Source organism: Bufo bufo, chromosome 2 (assembly GCF_905171765.1).
Source record: "Bufo bufo chromosome 2, aBufBuf1.1, whole genome shotgun sequence".
Lineage (NCBI taxonomy): Eukaryota > Metazoa > Chordata > Amphibia > Anura > Bufonidae > Bufo > Bufo bufo.
In genome coordinates, this window is record NC_053390.1 from 519608937 (window position 1) to 519620491 (window position 11555).

Below are 11555 nucleotides of genomic sequence, written 5' to 3' on the forward strand. Positions count from 1 at the left end.
TTTAACAGTGAAACTAATATAACATCTCAACATTCACAAATATACATTTCGGACATTCAAAAACAAAACAAAAACAAATCAGTGACCAATATAGCCACCTTTCTTTGCAAGGACACTCAAAAGCCTGCCATCCATGGATTCTGTCAGTGTTTTGATCTGTTCACCATCAACATTGCGTGCAGCAGCAACCACAGCCTCCCAGACACTGTTCAGAGAGGTGTACTGTTTTCCCTCCTTGTAAATCTCACATTTGATGATGGACCACAGGTTCTCAATGGGGTTCAGATCAGGTGAACAAGGAGGCCATGTCATTAGATTTTCTTCTTTTATACCCTTTCTTGCCTGCCACGCTGTGGAGTACTTGGACGCGTGTGATGGAGCATTGTCCTGCATGAAAATCATGTTTTTCTTGAAGGATGCAGAGTTCTTCCTGTACCACTGCTTGAAGAAGGTGTCTTCCAGAAACTGGCAGTAGGACTGGGAGTTGAGCTTGACTCCATCCTCAACCCGAAAAGGCCCCACAAGCTCATCTTTGATGATACCAGCCCAAATCAGTACTCCACCTCCACCTTGCTGGCGTCTGAGTCGGACTGGAGCTCTCTGCCCTTTACCAATCCAGCCACGGGCCCATCCATCTGGCCCATCAAGACTCACTCTCATTTCATCAGTCCATAGAACCTTAGAAAAATCAGTCTTGAGATATTTCTTGGCCCAGTCTTGACGTTTCAGCTTGTGTGTCTTGTTCAGTGGTGGTCGTCTTTCAGCCTTTCTTACCTTGGCCATGTCTCTGAGTATTGCACACCTTGTGCTTTTGGGCACTCCAGTGATGTTGCAGCTCTGAAATATGGCCAAACTGGTGGCAAGTGGCATCTTGGCAGCTGCACGCTTGACTTTTCTCAGTTCATGGGCAGTTATTTTGCGCCTTGGTTTTTCCACACGCTTCTTGCGACCCTGTTGACTATTTTGAATGAAACGCTTGATTGTTCGATGATCACGCTTCAGAAGCTTTGCAATTTTAAGAGTGCTGCATCCCTCTGCAAGATATCTCACTATTTTTGACTTTTCTGAGCCTGTCAAGTCCTTCTTTTGACCCATTTTGCCAAAGGAAAGGAAGTTGCCTAATAATTATGCACACCTGATATAGGGTGTTGATGTCATTAGACCACACCCCTTCTCATTACAGAGATGCACATCACCTAATATACTTAATTGGTAGTAGGCTTTCGAGCCTATACAGCTTGGAGTAAGACAACATGCATAAAGAGGATGATGTGGTCAAAATACTAATTTGCCTAATAATTCTGCACGCAGTGTATGTAACTAGTTTCTTTTTATTGTAAATAAATTATTCTTGTTTATTTATCTTGCTCATATAGCGCTGACATATTCTGCAGCACTTTATAGACATCATCCTCATCACTCACTGTTCCCACAATCTAAGGTCCCTATTAGTATGTCTTTGGGAGGAAACCCATGCAAACACAGGGAGGACATACAAATTCCACGCAGATGTTGTTTTTGGTTGGATTTGAACCTAGGAACTCAGTGCTGCAAGGCACCATTGCTAACCACTGAGCCACCATGATGCACATTATATAAATGTCCCCTGCTGGCATATGTCCCAGGCTAGCATCAGATGTGCCCAAATTATTAACAGGTACAGGCCTCTTAATTATTGTGGCATGTGCAGCTCCATGTGGTAAAACGTAAATCTACAACAGTAAGGGGGCAGGTACTGTACACCTTTCCAGTATAATTTACACTAATTTCTTGGCAAAGATTATAATAAATGTGCTGGGCACCGCTCACTCCCCATCCCTTTCTACCCACTTTTTGTAACAGTGGTGAGTGGGGCTCTAAACCCACAAAAAAGTCAAAACTTTGCATGAGCTTGGCATGCGGCAATGTCTTTTTATTCCACTTCTCTGGTGCAGATAGGGTTGATAAATGTCCCCTTTGTGTTTCAGCTCTACACTGTTTACAAGATCTCTGCTATCCGTGAATGGAAAGATTCTTAAAAGGGTTCCTTGGACCTTTTACAAAACTTGATCTTTCTTCTGTCCTGTGGAAGAAATAGTTTGTTTAATACTTACACGTCTGTTGTGCTGCTGATGTTGCCATCTCCAGTCCAAACCTATGTCTGCTCTTTAATTCCTGTTCATCTGCATAATAGTAAATGCACTTAACACAATCTGACATCAGTCGAGGAGGTAGTGAAAAATGTGGATTCAAGGGAGTAGCTGAAGGCTCATGGGCCCTGGTGCAAGAGTTCAACGTCTATTCAAAGATCGCAGCTGCACGCTAATCGTGCAGCTGCAGATCGGGTTCCCCGCTGTCAGTGACAGCAGGGCAACCCTTAGGGCTGTTTCACACGAGCGGATGCCGTGCGTGACATCCGCTCCGTGAATGACAGCCAAGACCCGATGCAGACTGCAGAAGCACGGAGCATTAACATGACTGATAATGCTCCGTGCCTCTCTGTGATCTCTTTACTACGAAATCACAGTGACAACTTTATCTCACTGTGATTTCGTAGTAAAGAGATCACAGAGAGAAACGGAGCATTATCAGTCATGTTAATGCTCCGTGCTTCTGCAGTCTGCATTGGGTCTTGGCTGTCATTCACGGAGCGGATGTCACGCACGGCATCCGCTCGTGTGAAACAGCCCTTAGGCCCCTTTCACACGAGCGTGAGGTGAACACATTGCACCCGCACTGAATCCAGACTTATTCATTTCTATGGGGCTGTGCACATGAGCGGTGATTTTCACGCATCACTTGTGCATTGCGTGAAAATCGCAGCATGCTCCTCTTTGTGCGTTTTCCACTCAACGAAGGGCCCATAGAAGTGAATGGGGCTGCGTGAAAATCGCAAGCAAGTGCAGATGCGGTGCGATTTTCACGCATGGTTGCTAGGAGACGATCGGGATGGGGAGCCGATCTTTATTATTTTCCCTTATAACATGGTTAGAAGGGAAAATAATAGCATTCTTAATACAGAAGGCATAGTACAATAGGGTTGGAGGGGTTAAAAAAAATAAAATAAATTTAACTCACCTTAATCCACTTGCTCGCGCAGCCCCGCTTCTCTTCTGTCTTCATCTTTGCTGTGCACATGAAAAGGACCTGTGGTGACGTCACTGCGGTCATCACATGGTCCGTCACATGATCCATCACCATGGTGATGGATCATGTGATGGACCATGTGATGAGCGCAGTGACGTCATCAAAGGTCCTATTCCTCAAAGAAGAAGAAAGAAGAGAAGCCGGGCTGCGTGAACAAGTGGATTAAGGTGAGTTAAATATATATATTTTTTTTAACCCCTCCAGCCCTATTGTACTATGCATTCTGTATTAAGAATGCTATTATTTTCCCTCATAACCATGTTATAAGGGAAAATAATACAGTCTACACAACACCTAACCCGAACTTCTGTGAAGAAGTCCGGGTTCGGGTCTAGGTACCAAACACGACGAGTTTTCTCCCGCGCGTGCAAAATGCATTACAATATTTTGCATTCGTGCGGAAAAAACGCACCCGCATCTTATCGGGCCAAAAACATGACGCCCGTGTGGAAGAGGCCTTAGAGAAGGCAGGGACAGTTCCCAGGTGTCCTTGCCTTCTATATCGCTGTATACACAGCGCTCACAGAGATTAGCCCTGCACTGAGGCTGTACAGCGCTATGTAGTGCTGTACAGCCTCTCTGCAGGGTGTATTTTCCCTGTAACTGGGGCTACTATGTCAGCCCCAGTTACAGGAGAAATCAATAGTGAAAAAAAAAAGTGAAGTTAAATGTCCCCCAGAGGTCTTGTATGACCTTATGGGGAACGAAAAGTGTAAAATAAAAAATAAAATAAATATAAAAAAAAGGTTTCACATGTAAAAAAAAAAAAACATTCCCCAAGGAATAAAAAAAAAGTTAAAAAAAAATAAACTAGACATATTTGGTATTGCCGTGTCCGTGACAGTCGGCTCTATAAATATATTACATGATACACCCAGTCTGATAAACACCATAAAAATAAAAAAATAAAAACTGTGTCAAAAAAAGCCATTTTTGTCACCTTACATCACAAAAAGTTTGATTTGTTTCAAAAATGCTATTATTGTGTTAAAGTTAAATTAAAAAAAAGGATACATATTAGGTATCGCCACATCCGAAACAACCATCTCTATAAAAATATCACATGACCTAACTCATCGGGTGAACACCGTAAAAAAAGCTATTTTTGTCGCCTTACATCACAAAAACTGCAACACCAAGTGATCAAAAAGGCGTATGTCCAACAAAATGGTAACAATAAAACCATCACTTCATTCCGCAAAAAATGAGCTCCTACATAAGAAAATCGCTCAAAAAAAAAAAAAACTATAGCGCTCAGAACATGGACACATTAAAACATATTTTTTTGTTTCAAAACTGCTATTATTGTGTTAAAGTGAAATAAATAAAAAAAAAGTATACATATTAGGTATCTCCGCATCCATAACAACCAGCCCTTTAAAAATATCACATGACCTAACCCCTCAGGTGAACGCTGTAAAAATAAATAAGCAAAAACTGTGCTAAAACAACCAATTTTTGGGTCACCTTGCCCCATAAAGTGTTATAACGAATGATCAAAAAATCATATGTACCCAAAAATATTACCAATAAAACTGGCACCTTATCCCCTAGTTTATAAAATGGGGTCACTTTTTGGGAGTTTCTACTGTAAGGGTGCATCAGGGGGGCTTCAAATGGGACATGGCATCTAAAAACCAGTTCAGCAAAATCTGCCATCCAAAAACCATGCTGCGCTCCTTTTCTTCTGCTCCCTGCCATGCGCCCTTACATCAGTTTACTACCACATGTGGGGTGTTTCGGTAAACCACAGAATCAGGGTAATAAATATTGAGTTTTGTTTGGCTGTTAACCCTCGATGTGTTAAAGAAAAAAAGGATTAAAATGGAAAATCTGCCAAAAAAGTGAAATTTTAAAATTTGATCTCCATTTTCCTTTAATTCTTGTGGAACGCCTAAAGGGTTAACAAAGTTTGTAAAATCAGTTTTAAGTAACTTGAGGGGTATAGTTTCTACAATGTGGTCATTTATGGGGGTATTATAAATGGTAATTGCTATGCGTGTTTATTCACACAGATGTTTCAAGGGTACTTTAAGCACTCAGTTCAGTATGTGTTGTGGAAACTATGTGCTCCTCAAGTGGAATGTCGGCACCCTTTACAGAAACGTTTCACATGATTAAATATTATATTTGGCACGGTGAGGGTCCTGCGCACTTCTTTAATTGCACAGCCTGAGCTACTAAGATATTCATTATTATCTCATTGTTGAGAAAATATTTTCTTTTACATGTATCAAGCCAGGGTAAATCTTACCTTAAAGCACCTCTGGGCTGCAAATATTAAAGTTGATTACAGGGTGTTATACTTTCTATTAGTTACCATACTATAGGTATACTAGACAGGGCCGGCCTTTGGGGTGTGCGGGCTGTGCGGCCGCACAGGGCGCCATAGCAACAGGGGCGCCGGGTGGCCGACAGCTCGCAATGTAATATGCGGCAGGCGAGGCGGCACTTGTGTTCTCCCTCGGGGCGGGCCCCCCGCCCCCTCCATCTCCCCCTCCCCCTACCTTGTATTTAGCAGTTGCTTATATAAGTTCGGGCGGCCGGCGGCGCCCCTCATGCTGCGCCGCCTGAGCGGCTGAGGCTGAGCGCTTGCCGCTCTAAAGAATCCTGCATGCGCCTGCTGTGTGCTGTTAATGTAGCGTGGCCGAGCTCTGTTCGATCCGCGGTACAGGAGCTTTTGTTTCCTGTACCCGGCCGGACTGACAGGAAGTGCTCACTTAGTGTGCACTTCCTGTCAGTCCGAACGGGTACAGGAAACAAATGCTCCTGTACCGCGGATCGAACAGAGCTCGGCCACGCTACACTAGAGGTGGAGGTGGGAGTAGAATGAGAGTGACAAGGGGGGAGGGGGGAGGAAATAATGAGAGTGAAAAGGGGGAAGGGGGGGAGGAAATAATGAGAGTGACAAGGGGGGGGGGATAATGAGAGTGATAAAGGGGGGGATAATGAGAGTGACAAGGGGGGGGGAATAATGAGAGTGACAAGGGGGGAGGGGGGGGAATAATGAGAGTGACAAGGGGGGAGGGAGGGGGGGGAAATAATGAGAGTGACAAGGGAGAGGGGGGAAAAATAATTTTTCCCTTCCCTAACCGCTGGTGAGGCTCCCGGTGCATGAGCAGTGTCGGCCGGTGTTCAGCTGAGAACATCCATCCGATCACTGCGCATTGGCCCATAGTTTTTCCCTACCCTAACCGCCGGCGAGGCTCCTGGCGCATGCGCACTCTGCTGTGAAATTTCCCTAACCTGTCGTTGTGCGCCTGCGCGGCGCTGCACACCTCCTCACGTCATGTCCGGTGCGACCGGAAGTGACGAGGGTAGAGAAATCTCACGAAGTAGGGAAGTATAACATTACACCGGCCTTTGGGGTGTGTGGGCTGGTAACTACTTGGTTGGATAGTCAGCCAGCCTATGCCATGATGCCAGCAACAAGCAGTGTTTTTTTTTTTGGGGGGGGGGGGGGGGGGGGCGCCACAAGGTTAGCTCGCACAGGGCGCCTGAACACCTAAGGCCGGCCCTGATACTAGTATACTATATCTGAGATTTGCATGCATGGATATAATGCTTTGAGCAGTGCCATAGTGCAGTACAAGTATAAAAAGTATTAATCTTAAAACTGTTATAATGGTGCTGTCACCATTATTACCAGTAAAGGGATATTCCCGTTATAACACGTTATTCCCTATCCACATACACTATCCCCCTGAAATGGATAGCTAGCTCCGGCGCTCCCATAGAAATTAATAGAGTGGTGGCATGCATTTCCAACCAACCTCTCTGTCCATTTCAGAGGGGCTCCACAGGGTACAGGGCTCCCGTTCCTGTGATCGGAGGGGGTCCCAGGGGTAAGACTACCACAACTCTGATAATTATTAGTGTTGAGCGAACATGCTCAGCCGAACTGCTGTACGGCTCGAGCATCGCTATACTCGGCACATGGCGGTACTCGGCCGATGCTCGAGTCTCCTTCCCGCACGTTTCGTGGCTGCTAGGCTGCTATGCAGTCAATAAACGTGCAGGTAAGTACTGCCCTCACTGTAATGCCAGAAGCCATGTTGGCTACTGGCATTACAGTGATTGGCTGGCCGGAACACGTCATCGGGTGATATATACCACCCAATGACGCATGTTCGGCTCATTTGTAGTCAGGGAGAGCTGCGCTTAGGAAGGGACAGAGAGTGTAGGGAGTCTGATCGCAATCAATTCACTACAATAATTTTTCTATACAGGGTGTCTGCAGTGACTAGTGACATCTGTCAAATACCTTCTGTGTGTCTGTGCCAGAGATTTGAGAAATATAACAGAAAAATAGTATATTTTTTCCATCATTTTTAATAATTTTCATATAGAGGGTGTCTGCAGTGACTAGTGACTAGAGTTAAGCGGACACCTGGAAGTTCGGGTTCGGCTGAACTTCGCAAAAAAGTTCAAGTTCGGTACCCGAACTTGACCCCAAGCTCCATTGAAGTCAATGGGGACCCGAACTTTGGAGCACTAAAATGGCTCTAAAAAAGTCATGGAAAGGGCTGCAAAAGGCAGCAAAATGTGGTTAAGAGCATGGCAAGTGCTCTGCAAACAAATGTGGATAGGGAAATGACTTAAAATAACATAAAATATGTAAAAATAAAAATAATAATCTTGATCTAGGAGGATGAGGTCCATATGGATTAGGAGGTTGAGGTGGCGGTGTAGGTGGAAGCGTCGGTGGAGAAGGAGGTAGCCAACACTGGTTTTTGTTTTTTATTATATTTTATTATTATTATTTTATTTATTAAATTTGGGTAGACCCCAAAACATTGGGAAATATAAAAAATAAAACAAAGAGAAAGTGCGCTGGAGTACAACAATGGCTGGGTGAGGCTGGTATACATGTCTATTTTGCACAAGGTACAGACAAGTCCTGTGGAATCCCTGCCTGGTTCATTTTAATAAACGTGAGCTTGTTCACATTGGCTGTGGACAGACGGCTGCACTTGTCTGTGATAACCCCCTCCTGCCGTGCTAAACAAACGTTCAGACAATACACTGGCTGCAGGGCAGGCCAGCACCACCAAGGCGTAAAGAGAAAGCTCAGGCCATGTGCCCAATTTGGAGACTCAGAAGTTGAAGGGGGCAAACCCATCAGTCAGTACGTGTAGGCATGTGCACACATACTGCTCCACCATGTCGCACGTCCCCGTGACGTCCACGATCCAATTGGATATTTTCCCTATCAATTTTCGATGTTCTTTTATGCGCCTACCATGGTGATCACGGGTAACAGGGAATCAGGGTTCAATGCCGGAGAGGGAGCCTGAGAAAAGGATACCACTGCCAAGGGAGGTCAATGGCTGAAATCTGATTGGGATTGGGTGGAGAGGGTGGGTCAGGTTATTAAATTAAATTCAGCACATGCGCCAGGCAAGGGATGTGCGTCAAACAGGCTAGGCCCAGAGCTTCTACGAGATTTCGCCCATTATCACACACCACTAGGCCGGGCTTGAGGCTCACTGGCACCAACCACTCATCGGTCTGTTGTTCAAGGCCCGACCACAGCTCCTGCGCGGTGTGGGGTTTCTCCCCCAAACAGATAAGTTTCAAAACTGCCTGCTTTCGTTTCCCCCTTGCTGTGCTGAAGTTGGTGGTGAAGGTGTTATGCTGACCGGATGAGGAGGCGGTAGAGGAGGAGGAAGTGGAGTAGGAGGAGGAAACAACAGGAGGCAAAGAGAAACGCCCTGAAATCCTCGGTGGTGGAAGGACATGCGCCAAACTGCTGTCCGCCTCAGGCCCAGCCGCCACTGCATTTACCCACTGTACTGTTAGGGAGATATAACGTCCCTCACTGTGCTTACTGATCCACATATCCGTAGTTATGTGGACCTTGCCACAGATGGCGTTGCGCAGTGCACACCTGATTTTGTCCCCCACTTGGTTGTGCAGGGAAGGGATGGCTTGCCTGAAAAAGTAGTGGCGGCTGGGCACAACGTACTGTGGAACAGCCACCGTCATCAGATTCTTAAAATTATCCGTGTCCACCAGACGTAATGACAGCATTTCAAAGGCCAGTAATTTGGAAATGCTGGCATTCAGGGCCAGGGATCGCGGGTGGGTAGGGGGGTACTTCCTCTTTTGCTCCAGTGTTTGGGAGATAGACAGCTGAACGCTTCCATGGGACATTGTGGAGATGCTTGGTGACCGATGTGGTGGCATTGCTGGCACATCCTCTGTTTGCGGGGTGCTAGGTGCCACTGTCACTCCAGAGGGGGATGAAGAGGCCGAGACTGCAGCAGAAGAGGATGCAGGAGGAGCCAGAGACCTTTCTTTGTTTTTGAGGTGTCTACTCCACTGCAGCTCGTGCTATGCACTTAGATGCCTGGTCATGCAGGTTGTGCTCAGGTTTAGAACATTTATGCCTCGCTTAAGTCTCTGATTGCACAGCGTGCAAACGACTCGTGTCTTGTCATCAGCACATTGTCTGAAGAACTGCCACGCCAGGGAACTTCTTGGAGCTGGCTTTGGTGTGCTCGGTCCCTTGGTGCGGTGGGCAGTAGCAGGCATACTGTCTAGGGGATGGCCACTCCACTTTTGCACCCTGCTCCCTCTTTTGCTGTGCTGGTGGCTCTGTGCGACCACCGCCTCTTCCTCCAAACTACACAGGTCACTCACATGACCTTGATTCCATGTGGGGTCGAGGACCTCATCGTCCTCCACATCATCTTCCACCCAGTCTTCACCCCTGCCCTCCTTGTCGGTCTGCACACTGCAGAAAGCCTTCACTTAGGCGTGTAGCTGGCACAGATCGACCACGTCCTCTCCCTGCAACAGGAGCTCCACCAACACCAGCAGCACCACGACCAGGGCCACGTCCCTTTTTTGTACGCTCTCCTCAATTTTTACGGTTACCCACCGAAGTAACAGACATTTTTACAAAATTAAGTTACCTGTGAACAATGCAGAGCAGGTTTTTTTTGACGGACACAATGGGTTAATGTCACCCAACAATGGATCAGGCGAATTTTAGAAAATTTAGGTCCCTGTCACCTAGGCAGAGCAGGGGTTTTTTGACGGGAAAAATGGGTTAATGTCTCCCAACAATGGAACAGACAATTTTTTTAAACTTATTGCCCGGTCTGCTAGTGCAGGTAGCAAAGGTACTTTATTGCAAAAAAAAAAATTTTTTTTTTCGCTCACACAATTAAACAGATGGATTTAACTGTAGTTCTTTTACTACCAGAAATGCAGCACAGGGCAAAAATGTACTTTATTGCCCCCAAAAAGTTTTTTTTTTAACCCTAAATAAAACAGATGGATTTAACTGTGATTATATTTCACTCTCACAAATGAAGCACAGGGGTTTTTAACATAGAAAATGGTGGATATGTCACCCCTACAATGGAACAGATGGATTTGCTGAATTTATGTGCCTGCCTGTCACATATGCAGTGCAGACCTCAGAGGTACTTTACAACAAAAAAATTTAATATGTCACCCCACAATGGAACAGATGGATTTAAAGGGAACCTGTCGCCAGGATTTTGTGTATAGAGCTGAGGACATGGGTTGCTAGATGGCCACTAGCACATCCGCACTACCCAGTCCCCATAGCTCTGTGTGCTTTTATTGTGTAAAAATATATATTTGATACATATGCAAATTAACCTGAGATGAGTCCTGTATGTGAGATGAGTCAGGGACAGGACTCATCTCAGGTTAATTTGCATATGCATCAAATTGTTTTTTTTTTTACACAATAAAAGCACACAGAGCTATGGGGACTGGGTATTGCTGATGTGCTAGCGGCCATCTAGCAACCCATGTCCTCAGCTCTATACACAAAATCCCGGTGACAGGTTCCCTTTAACTGATTATATTTCACTCTCAGTAATGCAGCACAGGGTTTCTTTACAGAAAAAAATGGGGATATGTCACCCCCTGGGTCCCTGAACTCACAGACTGTATTATTTTCCCTTCCCCTGGCACATATGCATTGCAGGTGCACTTTAAAAATGGGTATATGTCAGCCACTGAACTACAAGAACAGGATTAAATGATTGTCCCTGGCACATTTGCAGTGCTGTTGCACAAAATGGCCGCTGACGCCTACCTAACTAACAGACGGATTAAAACTTTTCTTTTCAGTCTCACTAGGCTCAGGGCAGGGTACAAAAATGTTGCATCACACCCCCAAAGCAAAAAATGCTGTAGATCGCTGACTTCACACCAAGTGCAGATATCAGATTCTTTCCTAATCTCTCCCTCACAGCAGCAGCATCCTATCCCTACAACTAGTAAGAGCAGAGTGACGCCCGGCGCTATGTGACTCTAGCTTATATAGAGGTTGGGTCACATTCTGCACTTGGCCAATCACAGCCATGCCATTAGTAGGCATGGCTATCATGGCTTCTAAGGGTACACTAGTTAAACGCTTGTTGATTGGCTGCCCTGCATCC